The sequence below is a fragment of the Artemia sp. Qi Xiang Cuo genome, chromosome 10 (assembly GCF_049724085.1).
Source record: "Artemia sp. Qi Xiang Cuo chromosome 10, ASM4972408v1, whole genome shotgun sequence".
Taxonomy (NCBI): domain Eukaryota; kingdom Metazoa; phylum Arthropoda; class Branchiopoda; order Anostraca; family Artemiidae; genus Artemia; species Artemia sp. Qi Xiang Cuo.
The window spans coordinates 14,444,777-14,469,229 of NC_142803.1; the positions used below are offsets into that span (position 1 = coordinate 14,444,777).

A 24,453-nucleotide genomic window follows, 5' to 3' on the forward strand; every position below is an offset into this window, starting at 1 on the left:
GTTTGATTCTATTTGTTTGCATGTCTAGGTTGGTGTTTGCAAGTCCAAGTATTTGTCTTTGTTGGTTTGTACATCTAAAGTGCCTGTCTTTCTCTGTTTGCATTTCTGATTCTATTTGTTTGCATGTCTATGTTGGTGTTTGCAAGTCCAAGTATTTGTCTTTGTTGGTTTGTATATCTAAAGTGCCTTTCTTTCTCTGTTTGCATGTCTGATTCTATTTGTTTGCTTGTCTGGGTTGGTGTTTGCAAGTCCAAGTATCTGTCTTTGTTGGTTTGTATATCTAAAGTGCCTACCTTTCTCTGTTTGCATGTCTGATTCTATTTCTTTGCAAGTCTGGGTTGGTGTTTGCAAGTCCAAGTATTTGTCTTTGTTGGTTTGTATTTCTAAAGTGCCTGTCTTTCTCTGTTTGCATGTCTGATTCTATTTGTTTGCATGTCTGGGTTGGTATTTGCAAGTCCAAGTATTTGTCTTTGTTAGGTTGTATATCTAAAATGCCTGTCTTTCTCTGTTTGCATGTCTGATTCTATTTGTTTGCATGTCTGGGTTGGTGTTTGCAAGTCTAAGTATTTGTTTTTGTTGGTTTGTATATCTAAAGTGCCTGTGTTTCTCTGTTTGCATGTCTGATTCTATTTGTTTGCATGTCTGGGTTGATGTTTGCAAGTCCAAGAATTTGTCTTTGTTAGTTTGTATATCTAAAAGCCCTGTCTTTCTCTGTTTGCATGTCTGATTCTATTTGTTTGCATGTCTGGGTTGGTGTGTGCAAGTCCAAGTATTTGTCTTTGTTGGTTTGTATATCTAAAGTGACTGTATTTCTCTGTTTGCGTGTTTGATTCTTTTTGTTTACATGTCTGGGCTGGTGTTTGCAAGTCCAAGTATTTGTCATTGTTGGTTTGTATATCTAAAGTGCCTGTATTTCTCTGTTTGCGTGTCAGATTTTATTTTTTTATATGTCGTGGTTGATGTTTAATATTCTAAGTATTTTTCGTTGTTGTTTTGCATCTCAAAAGGGGATGTCTTTCTCTGTTTACATGTCTGATTCTATTTGTTTGAAAGTCAGGGTTGGTGTTTGCAATTCAAAGTGTTTGTCTTTGTTGGTTTGTATATCTAAAGTGCCTGTCTTTCTCTGTTTTCATGTCTGATTCTATTTTTTGCATGTCAGGGTAGGTGTTTGCAAGTCGAAGTATCTGTCTTTGTTGGTTTGTATATCTAAAGTGCCTATCTTTCTCTGTTTGCCTGTCTGATTCTATTTGTTTGCATGTCTGGGTTGATGTTTACAAGTCCAAGAATTTGTCTTTGTTGCTTTGTATATCTAAAGTGCCTGTCTTTCTCTGTTTGTGTGCCTGATTCTATTTGTTTGCATGTCTGGGTTGGTGTTTGCAAGTCCAAGTATTTGTGTTTGTTGGTTTGAGTATCGAAATTTGCTGTCTTTCTCTGTTTACATGTCTGATTCTATTTGTTGGCATGTCTGGGTTGGTGTTTGCAAGTCCAAGGATTTGTCTTTGTTGGTTTGTATATCTAAAGTGCCTGTCTTTCTCTGTTTGCTTGTCTGATTCTATTGTTTGCATGTCAGGGTAGGTGTTTGCAAGTCGAAGTATCTGTCTTTATTGGTTTGTATATCTGAAGTGCCTATCTGTCTCTGTTTGCATGTCTGATTCTATTTGTTTGCATGTCTGGGTTGATGTTTTCAAGTCCAAGAATTTGTCTTTGTTGCTTTGAATATCTAAAGTGCCTGTCTTTCTCTGTTTGTGTGTCTGATTCTATTTGTTTGCATGTCTGGGTTGGTGTTTGCAAGTTCAAGTATTTTTCGTTGTTGGTTTATATATCTAAAGTGCCTGTCTTTCTCTGTTTGCAGGTCTGATTCTATTTATTTGCATGTCTGGGTTGGTGTTTGCATGTCCAAGTATTTGTCTATGTTGGTTTGTATATCTAAAGTACCTGTATTTTTCTCTTTGCATGTCTGATTCTAATTGTTTGCATGTCTGGGTTGGTGTCTGCAAGTCCAAGTATTTTTCTTTGTGGGTCTGTACATATAAATTATATATCTTTCTGTGTTTGCTTTTCTGTTTCTGTTTTTTTGCATGTTTAGGTTGATTTTTGCATGTCAAATAATATATTGCTGTTGCCTTATACATCGAAATTGCCTTTCTATCTCTTTTTGCATGTCTGATTCTATTTGTTTGCATGTCTAGGTTGGTGTTTGCAAGTCCAAGTATTTGTCTTTGTTGGTTTGTATATCTAAAGTGCCTGTCTTTCTCTGTTTGCATGTCTGATTCTATTTGTTTGCATGTCTGGGTTGATGTTTGCAAGTCCAAGTATTTGTCTTTGTTGGTTTGTATATCAAAAGTGCCTGTCTTTCTCTGTTTGCATGTCTGATTCTATTTGTTTGCCAGTCTGGGCTGGTGTTTTGCAAGTCCAAGTATTTGTCATTGTTGGTTGGTATATCTAAAGTGTCTGTCTTTCTCTGTTTGCATGTCTGATTCTATTTGTTTGCTTGTCTGAGTTAGTTTTTGCAATTCAATGTATCTGTCTGTGTTTGCTTGCATGTCTAGAGGGCCTATATTTCTATGTTTAAATGTCTTACTTTATTTTTTCACAAATCTAGACTGGTTTATACCTGCAAAAATATTTGTCGTTGTAGCTATGTATAACTAAATAGAACGTATTAGTTTGTTTGCATGTGAGATTCTATTTGTTTGAATGTCTGGGTTGGTGTTTGCAAGTCCAAGTATTTGTCTTTGTTGGTTTGTATATCTAAAATGCCTATCTTTCTCTGTTTGAATGTCTGATTCTATTTGTTTGCATGTCTGGGTGGGTGTTTGCAAGTCCAAGTATTAGTCTTTGCTGGTTTGTATATCTAAAGTGCCTGTCTTTCTCTGTTTGCATGTCTGATTCTATTTGTTTGCATGTCTGGGTTGATGTTTGCAAGTCCAAGAATTTGTCTTTGTTAGTTTGTATATCTAAAAGCCCTTTCTTTCTCTGTTTGCTTGTCTAATTCTATTGGTTTGCATGTCTGGGATGGTGTGTGCAAGTCCAAGTATTTATCTTTGTTGGTTTATATATCTAAAGTGACTGTCTTTCAATGTTTGCGTGTCTGATCCTATTTGTTTGAATGTGTGGGCTGGTGTTTGCAAGTCCAAGTATTTGTCTTTGTTGGTTTGTATATCTAAAGTGACTGTCTTTATCTGTTTGAATGTCTGATTCTATTTGTTTGCATGTCTGGGTTGGTGTTTGCAAGTCCAATGCTAGATTAAGTTAGGTTAGATTAAGTTAGGTTAAGTTAGGTTAGCCTACATACGCGTGCGTACGTTTTGCTACAACCGCAAGCATGTATAGTGAGATAGAAATACAAATTTGACCTGCGGGGATTTTCCGGCGAGTATGGTTAGGTTAGGTTAGGCTAGATTAAGTTAGGTTAGGCTAGATTAGGTTAAGTTAGATTAGGTTAAGTTAGGTTAGCCTACGTACGCGCGCGTACGTAGGATAACCGAACCTAACCTAACTTAACCTAATCTAACCTAACTTAATCTAGCTACTAACCTAACTTAATCTAGCCTACCCTAACCTAACTTAATCTAGCCTAACCTAACCTAACCATCCTCGCCGGAAAATCCCCGCAGGTCGATTTTGTATTTCTCTCTCACTATGCATGCTTGCGGTTGTAGCAAAACGTACGTGCGCGTATGTAAGCTAACCTAACTTAACCTAACCTAATCTAACCTAACTTAATCTAGCCTTGGACTTGCAAACACCAACCCAGACATGCAAACAAATAAAATCAGACATGCAAACAGAGAAAGACAGGCACTTTAGATATACAAACCAACAATAACAAATACTTGGACTTGCAAACACCAGCCCAGACATGCAAACAAAAAGAATCAGACATGCAAACAGAGAAAGACCGGCACTTTAGATATATAAACCAACAAAGACAAATACTTGGACTTGCAAACACCAACCCATACATGCAAACAAATAGAATCAGACATACAAACAGAGAAAGACAGGCACTTTAGATATACAAACCAACAAAGACAAATTCTTGGACTTACAAACATCAACCCAGACATGCAAACAAATAAAATCAGACATGCAAACAGAGAAAGACAGGCACTTTAGATATACAAACCAGCAAAGACAAATACTTGGACTTGCAAACACCAACCCAGACATGCAAACAAATAGAATCAGACATGCAAACAGAGAAAGACAGGCACTTTAGATATACAAACCAACGAAGACAAATACTTGGACTTGCAAACACCAACCCAGACATGCAAAAAAATAGAATCAGACATGCAAAGAGAAAGACAGGCACTTTAGATATACAAACCAACAAAGACAAATACTTGGACTTGCAAACACCGACCCAGACTTGCCAACAAATAGAATCAGACATGCAAACAGAGAAAGACAGGCACTTTAGATATACAAACCAACAATGACAAATACTTGGACTTGCAAAACACCAACCCAGACATGCAAACAAATAGAATCAGACATTCAAACAGAGAAAGACAGGCACTTTAGATATACAAACCAACAAAGACAAATTCTTGGACTTGCAAACATCAACCCAGACATGCAAGCAAATAGAATCAGACATGCAAACAGAGAAATACATTTACTTTACACATGTAACCAAACAGCGAAATGTACTTTGAATAGCAAAAACCAGCCAAGCAAATCTCACGTATTTTATCATGAAAGAAAACATAGAAAGACGGATGACTTCTAAATGGTCCAAAACGAATACTAGTACTATGGAATTCACAATCCAGGAATAACCAGTACAAGTTGAGACTCCGATATGCGCCCAAAGACCTACCGCTCTTTTCCATCCGTCCCGACACAACGAGCAATTCTAGGACTGTCAAACACCAACCCAAACATGCCAACCAATAGAATCAGACAGACAAACAGAGAAAGACAGGCACTTTAGATATACAAAGCAACAAAGACAAATTCCTGGACTTGCAAACATCAACCCAGACATGCAAACAAATAGAATCAGACATACAAACAGAGAAAGATAGGCACTTTAGATATACAAACCAACAAAGACAGATACTTGGACTTGCAAACACCTAGCCTGACATGCAAACAATAGAATCAGACATGCAAATAGAGACAGACAGGCACTTTAGATATACAAACTAACAAAGACAAATACTTGGACTTGTAAACACCAACCCAGACATGCAAACAAATAGAATCAGACATGTAAACAGAGAAAGACAGGCACTTTAGATATACAAACAAACAGAGACAAATACTTGGACTTGCAAACACCAGCCCAGATCTGCAAACAAATAGAATCAGACATGCAAACAGAGAAAGACAGGCACTTTAGATATACAAACCAAGAAAGACAAATACTTGGACTTGCAAACACCAACCCAGACATGCAAACAAATAGAATCAGACATGCAAACAGAGAAAGACAGGGACTTTAGATATACAAACCAACAAAGACAAATACTTGGACTTGCAAACACCAACCCAGACATGCAAACAAATAGAATCAGACACACAAACAGAGAAACAAATGCACTTTAGATATACAAACCAACAAAGACAAATACTTGGACTTGCAACCAACAGCCCAGACATGCAAACAAATAGTATCAGACATGCAAACAGAGAAAGAAAGGCACTTTAGATATACAAACCAACAAAGACAGATAGTTGGACTTACAAACACCAGCCCAGACATGCAAACAAATAGAATCAGACATGCAAACATGGAAAGACAGGTACTTTAGATATACAAACCAACAACGACAAATACTTGGACTTGCAAACACCAACCCAGACATGCAAACAAATAGAATCAGACATGCAAAAGAGAAAGATAGGCACTTTAGATATACAAACCAACAAAGACAGATACTTGGACTTGCAAACACCAAACCCAGACATGCAAACAAATAGAATCAGACATGCAAACAGAGAAAGACAGGCACTTTAGATATACAAACCAAAAAAGACAAATACTTGGACTTGCAAACACCAACCCAGACATGCAAACAAATAGAATCAGACAAGCAAACAGAGAAAGACAGTCACTTTAGATATACAAACCAACAAAGAAAAAAACTTGGACTTGTAAACACCAGCCCAGACATGTAAACAAATAGAATCGGACATTCAAACAGAGAAAGACAGGCACTTTATATATACAAACCAACAAAGACAAATACTTGGACTTGCAAACACCAACCCAGACATGAAAACAAAAAGAATCAGACATGCAAACAGAGAAAGACAGGCACTTTAGATATAAAAACCAACAAAGAAACATACTTGCACTTGCAAACACAAACCCAGACATGTAAACAAATAGAATCAGACATGCAAACAGAGAAAGAGAGGCACTTTAGATATACAAACCGACAAAGACAAATTCTTGGACTTGCAAACATCAACCCAGACATGAAAACAAATAGATTCAGAAATACAAACAGAGAAATACAGTCACTTTAGATATACAAACCAACAAAGACAAATACTTGGACTTGCAAATACCAACCCAGACATGCAAACAAATAGAATTAGACACACAAATAGAGAAAGACAGGCACTTTAGATATACAAAGCAATAAAGACAAATTCTTGGACTTGCAAACATCAACCCAAACATGCAAACAAACAGAATCAGACATACAAACAGAGAAAGATAGGAATTTTTGATATACAAACCAACAAAGACAAATACTTGGACTTTCAAACACCAACCCAGAAATGCAAAAAAATAGAATCCGACATGCAAACAGAGAAAGGCAAGCACTTTAGATATAAACAACAACAAATACATATACTTGGACTTGCAAACAACAACCCAGACATGCAAACACATAGTATCAGACATGCAAACAGAGAAAGACAGGCACTTTAGATATGAAAAGCAACAAAGACAAATACTTGGACTTGCAAACATCAATCCCTACATGCAAACAAATAGAATCAGACATGCAAACAGAGAAAGACAGGCACTTTAGATATACAAACCAACAAAGTCAAATACTTGGACTTGCAAACACCAACCCAGACATGCAAACAAATAGAATCAGTCATGCAAACAGAGAAAGACAGGCACTTTAGATATACAAACCAACAAAGACAAATGCTTGGACTTGCAAACACCAACCCATACATGGAAACAGATAGAATCAGACATGCAAACAGAGAAAGACAGGCACTTTAGATATACAAACCAACAAAGACCAATACTTGGACTTGGAAACACCAACCCAGACATGCAAACAGATAGAATCAGACACACAATCAGAGAAAGACATGCACTTTAGATATACAAACCAACAAAGACAAATACTTGAACTTGCCAACACCAACCCAGACATGCAAACAAATAGAATCAGACATGCAATCAGAGAAAGACAGGCACTTTAGATATACAAACCAACAAAGACAAATTCTTGGACTTGCAAACATCAACCCAGAGATGCAAACAAATATAATCAGACATGCAAACAGAGAAAAGACAGGCACTTTAGATATACAAACCAACAAAGACAAATACTTGGACTTGCAAACACCAACCCAGACATGCAAATAAATATAATTAGACATGCAACCAGAGAAAGACAGGCACTTTAGATATAAAAACCAGCACAGACAAATACTTGGACTTGCAAACACCAACCCAGGCATGTAAACAAATATAATCAGACATGAAAACAGAGAATGACAGGCACTTTAGATGTACAAACCAACAAATAAAAATACTTTGACTTGCCAACAACAACCCAGACATGCAAACAAATAGAATCAGACACACATCAGTGAAAGACAGGCACTTTAGATATACAAACCAACAAAGACAAATTCATGGACTTGCAAACATCAACCCAGACATGCAAACAAATAGAATCAGACATGAAAACAGAGAAAGATAGGCACTTTAGATATAGAAACCAACAAACACAGATAGTTGGACTTGCAAACACCTACCCTGACATGCAAACAATAGAATCAGACATGCAAACAGAGAAAGACAGGCACTTTAGATATACAAACCAACAAAGACAAATACTTTGACTTGAAAACACCAACCCAGACATGCAAACAAATAGAATCAGACGTGTAAACAGAAAAAGACAGGCACTTTAGATATACAAAACAACAGAGACAAATACTTGGAATTGCAAACACCAACCCAGAAATTTAAAAAAATAGAATCAGACATACAAACAGAGAAAGACATGCACTTTAGATATACAAACCAAGAAAGACAAATACTTGGACTTGCAAACAACAACCCAGACATGCAAACAAATAGAATCAGACATGCAAACAGAGAAAGACAGGGACTTTAGATATACAAACCAACAACGACAAATACTTGGACTTTGAAACACCAACCCAGACATGCAAACAAATAGAATCAGACACACAAACAGAGAAACAAATGCACTTTAGATATACAAACCAACAAAGACAAATACTTGGACTTGCAAATACCAACCCAGACATGCAAACAAATAGAATTAGACACACAAATAGAGAAAGACAGGCACTTTAGATATACAAAGCAATAAAGACAAATTCTTGGACTTGCAAACATCAACCCAAACATGCAAACAAATAGAATCAGACATGCAAACAGAGAAAGACAGGCACTTTAGATATACAAACCAACAAAGACAAATACTTGGACTTACAAACATCAAACCTGACATGCAAAAAAATAGAATCCGACATGCAAACAGAGAAAGGTAAGCACATTAGATATAAACATCTACAAAGACAGATACTTGGACTTGCAATCAACAACCCATACATGCAAACAAATAGGATCAGACATGCAAACAGAGAAAGACAGGCACTTTAGATATAAAAAGCAACAAAGACAAATACTTGGACTTGCAAACATCAAACCCGACATGCAAACAAATAGAATCAGACATGCAAACAGAGAAAGACAGGCACTTTAGATATACAAACCAACAAAGTCAAATACTTGGACTTGCAAACACCAACCCAGACATGCAAACAAATAGAATCAGGCATGCAAACAGAGAAAGACACTCACTTTAGGTATAAAAACCAACAAAGACAAATGCTTGGACTTGCAAACACCAACCCAGACATGTAAACAAATAGAATCAGACATGCAAACAGAGAAAGACAGGCACTTTAGATATACAAACCAACAAAGACAAATACTTGGACTTGCAAACACCAACCCAGACATGCAAACAAATAGAATCAGACACACAATCAGAGAAAGACATGCACTTTAGATATACAAACCAACAAAGACAAATACTTGAACTTGCCAACACCAACCCAGACATGCAAACAAATAGAATCAGACATGCAAACAGAGAAAGACAGGCACTTTAGATATACAAACCAACAAAGACAAATACTTGGACTTGCAAACATCAACCCAGAGATGCAAACAAATAGAATCAGACATGCAAACAGAGAAAAGATAGGCACTTTAGATATACAAACCAACAACGACAAATACTTGGACTTGCAAACACCAACCCAGACATGCAAATAAATATAATTAGACATGCAAACAGAGAAAGACAGGCACTTTAGATATAAAAACCAGCAAAGACAAATACTTGGACTTGCAAACACCAACCCAGACATGTAAACAAATATAATCAGACATGCAAACAGAGAAAGATAGGCACTTTGGATATACAAACCAACAAAGACAAATATTTGGACTTGCAAACAACAACCCTGACATGCAAACAAATAGAATCAGACACACATCAGTGAAAGACAGGCACTTTAGATATACAAACCAACAAACACAAATTCCTGGACTTGCAAACATCAACCCAGACATGCAAACAAATAGAATCAGACATGCAAACAGAGAAAGATAGGCACTTTAGATATAGAAACCAACAAACACAGATAGTTGGACTTGCAAACACCTACCCTGACATGCAAACAATAGAATCAGACATGCAAACAGAGACAGACAGGCACTTTAGATATACAAACCAACAAAGACAAATACTTGGACTTGTAAACACCACCCCAGACATGCAAACAAATAGAATCAGACGTGCAAACAGAAAAAAACATGCACTTTAGATATACAAACCAGCATAGACAAATACTTGGACTTGCAAACTCCAACCCAGACATTCAAAAAAATAGAATCAGACATACAAACAGAGAAAGACAGGCACTTTAGATATACAAACCAACAAAGACAAATACTTGGACTTGCAAACACCAGCCCAGACATGCAAACAAATAGAATCAGACGTGCAAAAAGAGAAAGACAGGCACTTTAGATATACAAACCAACAAAGACAAATACTTGGACTTGCAAACACCAACCCAGACATGCAAACACATAGAATAATACACACAAACAGATAAACAAATGCAATTTAGATATACAAACCAACAAAGACAAATACTTGGACTTGCAAAGAACAACCCAGACATGCAAACAAATAGAATCAGACATGCAAACAGAGAAAGATAGGCACTTTAGATATACAAACCAACAAAGACAGATAGTTGGACTTACAAACACCATCCCAGACATGCAAACAAATAGAATCAGACTTGCAAACATAGAAAGACAGGTACTTTAGATATACAAACCAACAACGACAAATACTTGGACTTGCAAACACCAACCCAGACATTCAATCAAATAGAATCAGACATGCAAAAGAGAAAGATCGGCACTTTAGATATACAAACCAACAAAGACAGATACTTGGACTTGCAAACACCAACCCAGACATGCAAACAAAAAGAATCAGACATGCAAACACAGAAAGACAGCCACTATAAATATACAAAACAACAAAGAAAAATACTTGGACTTGCAAAAACCAACCCAGACATACAAACAAATAGAATCAGACATGCAAACAGATAAAGACAGGCACTTTAGATATACAAACCAACAAAGACAAATACTTGGACTTGCAAACAACAACCCAGACATGCAAACAAATAGAATCAGACACACATCAGAGAAAGACAGTCACTTTATATATACAAACCAACAAATACAAATTCCTTGACTTGCAAACATCAACCCAGACATGCAAACAAATAGAATCAGACATGCAAACAGAGAAAGACAGGCACTTTAGATATACAAACCAACAAACACAAATATTTGGACTTGCAAACACCTACCCTGACATGCAAACAATAGAATCAGACATGCAAACAGAGAAAGACAGGCACTTTAGATATACAAACCAACAAAGACAAATACTTGGACTTGTAAACACCAACCCAGACATGCAAACAAAAAGAATCAGACATGTAAACAGAGAAAGACAGGCACTTTAGATATACAAACCAACAGAGACAAATACTTGGACTTGCAAACACCAACCCTGACATGCAAACAAATAGAATCAGACATTCATACAGAGATAGAAAGGAACTTTAGATATACAAACCAAGAAAGACAAATACTTGGACTTGCAAACACCAACCCACACACGAAAACAGATATAATCAGACATGCAAACAGAGAAAGACAGGCACTTTAGATATACAAACCAACAACGACAAATACTTGGACTTGCAAACACCAACCCAGACATGCAAACAAATAGAATCAGACACACAAACAGAGAAACCAATGCACTTTAGATATACAAACCAACAAAGACAAATACTTGGACTTGCAAAAACCAACCCAGACATGGAAACAAATAGAATCAGAAATGCAAACAGAGAAAGACAGGCACTTTAGATATAAAAACCAACAACGACAAATACTTGGACTTGCAAACACCAACCCAGACATGCACACAAATAGAATAAGACACACAAACAGAGAATCAAATGCACTTTAGATATACAAACCAACAAAGACAAATACTTGGACTTGCAAAGAACAACCCAGACATGCAAGCAAATAGAATCAGACATGCAAACAGAGAAAGATAGGCACTTTAGATATACAAACCAACAAAGACAGATACTTGGACTTTCAAACACCACCCCAGACATGCAAACAAATAGAATCATACGTGCAAACATAGAAAGGAATGTACTTTAGATATACAAACCAACAACGACAAATACTTGGACTTGCAAACACCAACCCAGACATTCAAACAAATAGAATCAGACATGCAAAAGAGAAAGATAGGCACTTTAGATATACAAACAAACAAAGACAGATACTTGGACTTGCAAACACCAACCCAGACATGCAAACAAAAATAATCAGACATGCAAGCAGAGAAAGACAGGCACTTTTGATATATAAACCAACAAAAACAAATACTTGAACTTGCAAAACACCAACCCAGACATGCAAACAAATAGAATCAGACATGCAAACAGAGAAAGATAGGCACTTTAGATATACAAACCAACAAAGACATATACTTGGACTTGCAAACACCAACCCAGACATGGAAACAAATAGAATCAGACATGCAAACAAAGAAAGACAGACACTTTAGATATACAAACCAACAAAGACAAATAATTTGACTTGCAAACACCAACCCAGACATGCAAACAAATAGAATCAGACATTCAAACAGAGAAAGACCCTAAATTTAGATATAAAAAACAACAAAGACAAATACTAGTTCTTGCAAACATAAACCCGGAAACGCTATCTTGGTTAAACAGAAATTAAAACAGAGAAAGACATTCACGATAGATGTTCACTACGATTCAGGATAAGATTCTTGCTTGAAAAACTCAACAAAGACACAAACTCGCAGAGCTTCAGAAATGCCCGAGGTGACCGTCATGTACTTAATATACACAGTGAGGCAACGACAGTTAAATTGACTAATAAATACCAACCCAGACATGCAAACAAATAGAATTAGACACACAAATAGAGAAAGACAGGCACTTTAGATATACAAAGCAATAAAGACAAATTCTTGGACTTGCAAACATCAACCCAAACATGCAAACAAATAGAATCAGACATGCAAACAGAGAAAGACAGGCACTTTAGATATACAAACCAACAACGACAAATACTTGGACTTGCAAACACCAACCCAGACATGCAAACAAATAGAATCAGACATGCAAACAGAGAAAGATAGGCACTTTAGATATACAAACCAACAAAGACAGATACTTGGACTTGCAATCACCAACCCAGACATGCAAACAAATAGGATCAGAAAGATGCAAACAGAGAAAGACAGGCACTTTAGATGTAAAAACCAACAAAGACAAATACTTGGACTTGCAAACATCAACCCCGACATGCAAACAAATATAATCAGACATGCAAACAGAGAAAGACAGGGACTTTAGATATACAAACCAACAAAGACAAATACTTGGACTTGCAAATACCAACCCAGACATGCAAACAAATAGAATAAGGCATGCAAACAGAGAAAGACACGCACTTTAGATATACAAACCAACAAAGACAAATGCTTGGACTTGCAAACACCAACCCAGACATGCAAACAAATAGAATCAGACATGCAAACAGAGAGAGACAGGCACTTTAGATATACAAACCAACAAAGACAAATACTTGGACTTGCAAACATCAACCCAGAGATGCAAACAAATAGAATCAGACATGCAAACAGAGAAAAGATAGGCACTTTAGATATACAAACCAACAAAGACAAATACTTGCAAACACCAACCCAGACATGCAAACAAATATAATCAGACATGCAACCAGAGATAGACAGGCACTTTAGATATACAAACCAGCAACGACAAATACTTGGACTTGCAAACACCAACCCAGACATGCAAACAAATAGAATCAGACATGCAAACAGAGAAAGACAGGCACTTTAGATATACAAACCAACAAAGACAAATACTTGGACTTGCAAACATCAACACAGTCTTGCAAACAAATAGAATCAGACATGCAAACAGAGAAAGATATGCACTTTAGATATACAAACCAACAAAGACAAATAGTTGGAATTGCAAACACCAACCCAGACATGCAAACAAATAGAATCAGACATGCAAACAGAGTAAGATAGGCACTTGAGATATACAAATCAACAAACACAGATACTTTGACTGGCAAATATCAACCCAGACATTCAAACAAATAGAATAAAAAATGCAAACGGAGAATGAAAGGAACTTTCGATATAAAAACCGACAACGAAAAATACTGGAACTTGCAGAACAACAACCCAGACATGCAAACAAATAGAATCAGACACACAAACAGAGAAAGACAGGCACTTTAGATATACAAAGCAACAAAGACAAATTCTTGAACTTGCAAACATCAACCCAGTCAAGCAAAAAAATAGAATCAGACATGCAAACAGAGAAAGATAGGCACTTTCGATATACAAACCAACAAAGACAAATACTTGGACTTGCAAACACCAGCCCAGACATGTAAACAAATAGAATCGTACATGCAAACAGAGAAAGACAGGTACTTTAGATATACAAACCAACAAAGACAAATACTTGGACTTGCAAAGAACAACCCAGACATGCAAACAAATAGAATCAGACATGCAAACAGAGAAAGATAGGCACTTTAGATATACAAACCAACAAAGACAGATAGTTGGACTTTCAAACACCAGCCCAGACATGCAAACAAATAGAATCAGACATGCAAACATAGAAAGGAAGGTACTTTAGATATACAAACCAACAACGACAAATACTTGGACTTGCAAACACCAACCCAGACATTCAATCAAATAGAATCAGCCATGCACAAGAGAAAGATCGGCACTTTAGATATACAAACCAACAAAGACAGATACTCGGACTTGCAAACACCAAACCCAGACATGCAAACAAATAGAATCAGACATGCAAACAGAGAAAGACAGGCACTTTAGATATACAAACCAACAAAACAAATACTTGGACTTGCAGACACTAACCCAGACCTGCAAACAAATAGAATCAGACATGCAAACAGAGAAACACAGGCACTTTAGATTTACAAACCACAACGACAAATACTTGGACTTGAAAACACTAACCCAGACATGCAAACAAATAGAATCAGACATGCAAAGAGAGAAAGATATGCACTTTAGATATACAAAGCAACAAAGACAAATACTTGGACTTGCCAACACTAACCCAGACATGCAAACAAAAAAATGTGGGGGCCCGGGGGCACTTGGGGGGGGCGTTGGCATTTAGGGGCTTTGGGGCATTTGGGTGGGTCGGGGGGCCTTTGGGGGATCAGGGGGCCCCGGAGGGCATTGGGGTTGAGGGGTTCCTTCGGGGTTGGGGTAGGGGGGTCGCAGCCCTTTGGGGTTGGGGTAGGGGTGTCGGGGCCCTTTTGGGTTGGGGTTGGGGTAGGGAACCGCGGCCCTTTGGGGTTGGGGTAGGGGACCGGGGTCTTTGTGGGGCCGGGGGGTATGGCCCCCCATACCCCAATCCCTTCGGGATTGGGGTATGGGGGGTCGGGGCCCTTTGGGGTTGGGGTAGAGGACCTCACAACACTGTTCAAATGGAACTTGTGTATTATAACGACCACAGAGTTTCACCCTCACATCATCTTCTAAATCATCTTCTAAAATACCTCAAACGGTTCCGCTTAAATCATCTTCTAAAATGTCTCAAAACGGTTTCGCCCAAATAATCCCTAAACATAATTTCTGCGTGTTCCTTTTGTATTGGCATCCCTGCGCTGTCACATTTGAAATTCCTAGGAAACCCTTTCCCACGTTAATCTGTTGATCTCATAGATGTTCCTAGCTACACTATTACGGTTTCGATAGAATATCAATTTATCTCTCTGACTTAAAGATCAAAGAAGCCTTATTTAAAAAAAGGATTTTTCTATCTGTTTAGACTCCCGCATAATTCCAAGATAAAAAGTGAGGTCATTTCTAAGTCCTGACACTAAGGATCAATGAAGCCATATTTAAAAATAGAATATCAATTTTTCTCTCTGACCTAAAGATCATTTATCCCTCAGAACTAAGATCAAAGAAGCCAAATTTGTTTCTTAATTCTCCTTTCGTAAATCAATACATTCTCCCTACCGATTATGTAAATCAATTTCTCGGAAATTATCTCCCCTCGATTATGCAAATCCCATTCCTGGATCAAAAAATTCTCCCCACCGATTATGTAAATCAAGTTCTCAGAAATTTAGTTCCCCTAGATCAATACATTCCCCTAGCGATTATGTAAATCACCCCTCGTGTCATTACACATGGCCAAACAACAACAACAACAAATAAATCGACCTTGAAAAAGGGGGCATTGATCTTGTACTCACAGTATTTCCGACTCTCTGATTGGCTTAGAAAGAGGGTGTGGTTTTGTACTTGTTGGAATCTAGCCCTCTGATTGGTTGAATCTTGTACTCGTAGTAACTCATGATAGATCCCTACTGTCATGACCCACCAAAGTATTGCCATGCCCAAACGGTGGGGCCTCCACCCCACGTGGGGAATTAAGGGCATAGACTAATGATTCTATACTAATGAAAATTCTATAGGATATATACTATAGAACATGAATTGCTACAAAAAATTATGAACACATAAAATTTTCTGTTCTAAAATAACTATCAAAGACTAAAAAAAGTGAAATGATAATAATTATAAATACTTTTCGTGTTATCATTTCCACGGAGGCTTTTTAACTTTTTTTACTGCTACTCATAGTTCAAGGACGACACTTTCTGTCCCATAAGCTTCCATATCCAGTTTCAAAATTTTTAGTTTTACGAGTTAACATAAAATAATTTCTTTTTTACTTTTTAATGCATTTAAAATACCAGGGACATCAAAATACAGGCATTTTTTGCACCCTAAATCAACGGTAAGTTCATTCATACCTGAAAACATCAATTTTCGAATATTTTGTTTGGTAGTTTCAAAGTTATGAAGTTTTTAGGGCAAAACTCATTTTTGTCATTGTTGCCTTATTGAACCATGAAGATAAAAAAAGCAAAACTTATCAGTTAAATTTTCGCAACACTTTTCGTCTTAAAAAATGCAGACGTTAGCAATCTACTGAGCCCAAGAGGCAGATGCGCCTTCAAACCAGTGGAATCAATCCTCCCAACCCCCTCCTTGACTAGGAAAACCCTTTTTGAGGTATTTTATTTAAAAAATTACTTTTTTTTTCACTGTAAAAAAATAAAAAAAACACCAAATTTGTCCCCCCTTAAATTAAAAAAAAATATATCTTGCCCTCACCCCTTAAAAATTTTTGATTAGACTCCACTACTCCCCTAGCTTTGAATTTTATTTTTTTTTCATTTAGTGTCTTTCTTAGACATTTTCATTAAAAAAAAAGCCCTCTCTCCCATTTATTTTGAAATATGAGCTTTACCCCCCCCCCTCACCTTTCCGTGAGTTTGCGAAGCAACTTGAAATGAAAGCTAATATTTTCATAAGCAGTTTGGCACCTTATGTGTTAAGCTTACTCTTTGCAGATTTTTCATCCACTTTTTTTTTTCAATGTTGTGCCTGCTACCACCAAAAACTGTATTGCTGCATATGGAAGTATTTTCCATTAGAAATTAAGTTTTCGCTTTTTCCTAATTTTTTAAGATATGTGTGGTTGTTTAAATTTCAACATAACCAATCAAATAAACGAACTTCACTTTTGCCAATTACAGTTTGTCTCGGTGTATAAATTTAAGTTTAATGTTATCTTTTAAATGCTACAACTCTGAGAAAATTTGCCTGATTTTTGAAAAAAAAGAGTTTTTGACCCTCTCCCTCCCCAAAGCGGTATTAATAAAACTCACATAATCAGATTCAGCTGATCAGAGACCCCTGATATATAGGTTTCAAGCTCTTGTCAGCAACAACGTGGATTTTATTTTTGCCAGAAGAAAGATGGATGTGTGTTATTTTTTGTGTTTTTTTTTGCTTTTTTCCCAAGAGGTGATTATATCGAACCAATTGTCCTAGAAGATAGGGAGAGGGCACATTCAGACGGAGATTAAAAGTTCTCATGCCCCTTTTGAGTGACCGAAAAGATTGGAGGGCAACTAGTCCTCTCGCCACGCCCAGTTTTTCCCCAAAGACATCCAATACAAATTTTATGGTATCCATTTGGTTCAGCATAGTTGAAAGTTCTAATAACTATGTCTCTGGGATAACGTGACCCCCACACGGAGTTGGGAAAAGGCTGTAGATTATGAAACCTGCCGATTGTTTACACATAGTATTTATTGTTAGGAAATAAACGGAGGGGCATTTTCCGTGGGGGAATTTTCGTAAAGAGGGAATTTTCCGGTGGGAATATTCCAGGGGGAACTTATCACAGTGGAATTTTCTGCAATTCATATACGTTTTTTTTTATCTGTCCTCTTTGGTTGCTCAGTTTTACGCTTGGAGCGAATATTTCGGAGGAATTGTGTGGGGGAAATTTTCAGCGGAAGAGTATATAGGAGTTCTCAGTGGGGTGATTTTCTAACGGAGAAAATTTCCATTGGAAAATTTTCCACGAGACGAACTTTTCCATGGGGATCGGGAAAATTTCCGGCGAAAATCTTCCAGCATGAAGGGATTTCAAGCAAGACTTGAGAAATGATCATAAATTAAACAAAAAAAAGTTTTTTTGCAGATGAAAGTAAGAGTTTTTGAGGAGGAAATTGTCTGAGAGAGATTTTCAGCAAGGGGGGAATTGTCAGGGGTAACTTTCTGGTGAGGTGGTATATTATATGGGGGGGGGGGTTCTGTCAGGGGCTATTCCATAGTAGGGATTCAAGAGGAGGAGCCATCTGCAACCATGTTGGAAAGGACAAATTTTTAAATTCCATTTCCCCTCCTTGCTTACATACCAAATAATCATGTTTCGATCTTCGTAAAGTTTTTTTAATGATCCAAGTTTGACTTCAGGAAGCAAGCGAACGCGATCAGAGCTTACTCAATTCTAAAATGGTGCTTTGTATAAGCAAGGTGTGACTACAGTATTTTCGATTTCTATTGGTCAATGTTATCATGACGTCATAAACTGTTCCAGTTACTAATATTGCAGTAATGAAAATTTCGTACATTAAAACTGGAGAGCTTGAATATCTCTGACGAGTTAAGGGATTGAATTTTGACTTATTGTGTTGTACATACAATTTGTTCATTCTATTAAATACAGTAGCCAATATGCAATGCTTTGTTTGGATGTTAGCTTTATTGCTGAATTTAAGTCAAGGTAAAAATTAACGTTATTGTTTAATTTATAAATTTTATATGGACCTGGATCAAGCGCGCTTGACCTAAGGAAAACTGGTTTTAGGGTCTGGCTCCGAAATAACAATCTTATATATTTTTCATAGGGTGTACCTTCTACCATCTTTTTGTAAAACCTATTGTCAATGGAGAGGTACCTAGGTTAAGTTAGGTTACGTATTTGATATATGCTATGCTTTACCCCCCCCCCCCCTAATGTGCAAATATATATCCCAAATTTGTTTCTAAACTATTATATATTTTTCCTATTTTATTTTGTTTCATTAGCATTAGCCAAACTTGACTTTTAGAAGTGACGATCTAATGTACCAGTACCAATTTGATTTTGGAATATACAGGTACATAAGCAGAAATTTTTCAGAGGGAACCCAGTAAAAAAAAGAAAGTATTTTGATAATATGAATAAGAAGTTGCAAGAAATTTGGAAACATTTACCTTATCAGGGGAATCCTGGCCCTCTGTCCCTTGTCTATCTCCTTGGGACTATGTTCCTGATCGTTGTTTCAGGCTATTAACATAATCAAGGGGGGCCTTTGGGCCAACCGTCCAAGTATCTCGATATTACGGCATTCTGCATAATTCTTCGGTTCCATTTTATATAATTGATATGCTTTTGGAGTTTTAAAATTTGCGCTAACAAGAGTAGTAATAGTGATTGTAAATGCCACTTTTGAATCGCTGGTGCCCATGGAGAGGAAATGTTTCCGTAAAAGTTTACAACTTAGTTATTTCGATTTACCAAAAACTTCTGTTCTCATAAATGCAGCCAAAACAAATGCATTAATGCAAACATCATATTACTGCGGTAAGAACTTAAATACATTCAGTGGGCCATTAAGAAAAGAAAAAAAATTATATCGTACATTTTTATTTTCATAAGAAAAGGACTCTTTGGAGGTTCTGTAATAAAAGTCCATACTCCATTTAAGTCCTTAAGAAAACTCCATTTTTGTAATAAAAGTGTAATAAAAGTAACAGTAGAGCTATGGTTCCTCTGAAGGAAACACGACGGTGACATAAGTATGTACCATTAGATTTCTTGTTTTATGTTCTTTCTAAAGATCATTGTTGCTTGTCTGACAATACAACCTCCATTCCCAATGGTTTCATACTTGGCCCTAATAATATATATCTATGTTGCTTTTCATCTTGTAATGCGTCTTATAGCAGTTAGTTTTTTTCTTGACTCGATGAAATCCATATATTTGTCCCACTGGTGTTCTTTGTGATAAAACAAAGAACAAAGTGTTCAAACAAATGTTTCACTGATCAAAATGTGTTTTTTTGCCAACTTAAGAAATGAATGACAGTTCCTCTGTCATTTTTATACCTCTTCAATGTTGTCAAGTTGGTGTCTTTAATTTTTCTTTTCATATGTAGAAACAAGTAAAGGTCACACGGAGCCAGGTTGGGCGATTAAGGGGGGGGACAGCAAAACAATGTCGTTCTTAGCCAAATATTGTACGATTAGTTCCTGCGTGTGTGATCTGGTCTGCTTTTCACAAGCACTCCTGATTAATTTTCTTACTTTTTCCAAACAAAAGTTGTGTTTAACGGCCAGCCTGGAGGAACAAACTCTGAATGCACTAAATTATGACCTCATCCATTACCCTCACTGTTGTCTTGTCTCTTGGCTGTTTTATATCACCATAGTCGGAACCCATTATTGATTCCGGTACGAACAAGATTCAGGCAATCAGAGACCTACAATCCCTGTTCGAAAAAAAACACGCCTCTTTCTAGACCAATCAGAGATGTTTCTTACTGACGGGGCATTTGCATAATTGACAATGTTGACAATCTGACGGGGAATTCTAATGTATCATGAGGGGAATTAAGAAACGAAAAGGCTTCTCTGCTTTAGGTTGAGGGATAAATTCTGGAATTATTTTTTCGAAGACTTTATAGTGTAACTAGGACATCTAAGATAATTTCAAAAGAAATCTTCGATAATTACTTGACTTTTAGTGAATTATTTTAGCAAAACAGATTGAGACATTTTATGGGATTATTTGGGATAATTTTAAAGTATTCTGTAAATGTGGTAGACTTGAGAAGGATGTGAATTTGAGGGTTGAGTTGGGCGATCCTTCCACACAAATAGAATAATTTGGTTTCACAAGTCGATTGACATAGCTTCACTTCTAGGCTGTGGTCGGTATAATAGGGGATTATTGGGTGAGACAGATTAAAGACGTTTTAGGGATTAATTGGACAGGAAAAAGTTAGAACTTCTAGGTTGTGGTTGCTATAATACAAAGTACCGTTTGAACAGTTTTGTCAATATAAAATATCCTCTAACATTATAGTATACTAAAAAATTGATACTAATAGAGATGTAGATGCCAAGAAAAAATTTTTAATAAAGAAATTCAGAACAATCCTTAGAAATCCTTGGAAATCAAGTAGTGAGACGATTATGAGTATGAACCATTGAGGATCGTGAACACCAATGACCCTAACCACCAAGGACCTCAACTTCCAAGGTTCTTTGTCTCCAACCTCCAAGGGGCCCTCTCCCCCCAACTGTGTATTTTTGCAAGAGAATAGCTCGTCTTTAACAAACTTAGCCATAGCTAGTGGAAACTGTGTATAAATATATTTAATTTTAGTCCAATTGCGTAGGTAATAAGGGAACATTTAAAATTTTTCTGATTTTGTGTAGTTTCGCAAGAAAATAGCTCGTCTTTAACAAACTTAGCCATAGCTAGTTGAAACTGTGTAGAAATATCTTCATTTTTAGTCCAATTGCGTAGGTAATAAAGAAACATTTGACATATTTTCTGATTTTGTGTGGTTTCGCAAGAAAATAGCTCGTCTTTAACAAACTTAGCCATAGCTAGTTGAAACTGTGTATAAATGTCTTCATTTTTAGTCCAATTGCGTAGGTAATAAAGAAACATTTAACAATTTTTTCTGATTTTGTTTGTTTTCGCAAGAAAATAGCTTGTCTTAAACAAACTTAGCCATAGTTAGTTGAAACTGTGTATAAATATCTTAATTTTTATCCAATTGCGTAAGTAATAAGGGAATATTTGACATTTTTTCTGATTTTGTGAGGTTTCGCAACAATATAGCTCGTCTTTAACAAACTTAGCCATAGCTAGTTGAAACTGTCTATAAATATCTTCATTTTTAGTCCAACTGCGTAGGTAATAAAGAAAAATTTAACATTTTTCTGATTTTGTGTGGTTTCGCAAGAAAATAGCTCGTCTTTAACAAGCTTAGCCATAGCTAGTTGAAACTGTGTATAAATATCTTCATTTTTTGTCCAATTGCGTAGCTAATAAAGGAACATTTAACATTTCTTCTGATTTTGTGTGTGTTTTGCAAGAAAATAGCTCGTCTTTAACAAACTTAGCCATAGCTAGTTGAAATTGTGTATAAATATCTTCATTTTTAGTCCAATTGCGTAGGTAATAAAAGAACATTTAACATTTTTTCGGATTTTGTTTAGTTTCGCAAGAAAATAGCTCGTCTTAAACAAACTTAGCCATAGCAAATTGAAACTGTGCATAAATATCTTCATTTTTAGTCTCGAAAATATAATAAATATGTCTTTTAGGATGAATAATCCTCTAAAACCCCCAGGGGGAGCGCTGAAAGTTATGAACTTTACCCAATGTTTACATCAGAGAACTCTATAAGAAATTAGGTACTTGTGCATTATATGTCATCCATCGATATATGCTGTACATGGAACTAGTGTACATGGAACTAGTATGGGAAACCGGAAAAATTGCTCTTCTCTAGATAAATGGAATGCAAAGTGCGGTTTAAATTGTATTTACAATATTTAAACTGGTGTTAACACTTAGAATATCTATTAAAAGTTGGAGATATAAGATACTAACAAACATGTAATATTTTACAAGCTAGTTACCTAACAATTTTCATGTTTCATACATTGTTTTAAGTTCTGGAAATTAGGAGTTACGTAACAATTTCCATGTTTCTTTTGCATGCAATAGACACCAAGAGTTTTATGATTCCTCCCTACAATGAATTCGATGGGTTTTATGACTCTCCCACACAATGAATCCAGATGGTTTTGGGACTCCTCTCCCTATTGTTAAGTCTTTCTAACTTTGAGCAAAGATATAAAAGTTTTAACGAAGTACTTCTCTGCTCAAATATTACATTAATAGCCTCCTGAATGATAGGACTATATGACATAGAATTTATTCGTATGAAAAAATCATCCTCTGGTGTTATTTTGGAATATGTATTTTTATTATTGTCAATGGAGCTTGATGAAATTGCATGTTGTCATTGGATGGTGGACTATAACTTGTTTGATTATGATAAAAGCTAATGGAGTACTACAATATGCCATATAAACAGACTGGGAGTCTACGATAGAGTGATTTCACCATATAATAAAATTGGTCAAGAACTGAAAAATGTTCAGGAAGAAGTCATTAAAATTTGCAGATTTTTTGGGGTTGAAGCTTTTTATGTAAAGGATAATGTACCTACAGATAAAGTTTTAATTTGACACTGTGATCCTAGGATTCCACTTTTCAATTTAGAAGAATTTAAGGGTCCTAAATTTGAAGGGACTTGTCACCATCCTGACGAGGAGGCTAGGTTCTTCACACAGTGGTTACTTAGGGACATACCTGATCGTAATAAGTGCATAAGACATGGTAAAAAGTATTCTATATCTAGGGATCCTCATCTGTGGATGTTTAACAGTGAACTTTAAGTACTATTTTTATGTAAATATGTATTTTTCAAAATCTTTTAATATGTTTAAGCAATAAATATCTTAACCCTCAACCGTCTTTATTCTTTAGAATAGTTAATCACCATGAAACTTATACTTTCAGATTCAGCATGTCAGGAAACACACTTTCAGGTTCGGCTTGTTGGGGAACCACAAATGGTCATATCTAAAAAAGGTAAGTTAACTCTAAAAGGTTGAAGAATTTCTCTGAAATTACAATTTCAGATTCAGCATGTCAGGGAACATACTTTGAGGTCCAGCCTGTTGGAGAACCCTAAATGGTCATCCCTAAAAAGGTAAGTTAACCCTAAAAGGTTAAAGAAAAAGTTAGCTTAATTTTGAATTTTAAATAAAGAAAATGAAAAAACTTCCACTTCAGTTCTTAATTTCTCAAAAGACATAAAGCATTTCATTTCTGTTCTAAATTTTTCCGTAAAAGATAGAAAAAGTTATACTATGACTGTGAATATTTTCCATGAAGATAAAAAGTTTCACTTTAATTCTAAATTTTCTTAATTTCAGTTCCGATTTTTCTCAAAGAGATGAAAAAATTTAAAGTTCTGTTCC

General features: G+C 36.2%; 1 pseudogene across 1 annotated transcript in view; it reads left to right on the top strand.

Annotated features, from left to right (window-relative positions):
* Positions 1–18,988: 18,988 nt before the first annotated feature.
* LOC148947501 (heparan-sulfate 6-O-sulfotransferase 2-like) overlaps positions 18,989–24,453 on the top strand; it is a 142,353-nt pseudogene continuing 136,888 nt past the window's right edge. The window contains exons 1-2 of the transcript XR_016142366.1: positions 18,989–19,119; positions 23,990–24,061. The product of XR_016142366.1 is annotated as a heparan-sulfate 6-O-sulfotransferase 2-like (transcript). The remainder of the gene's footprint in view (positions 19,120–23,989; positions 24,062–24,453) is intronic.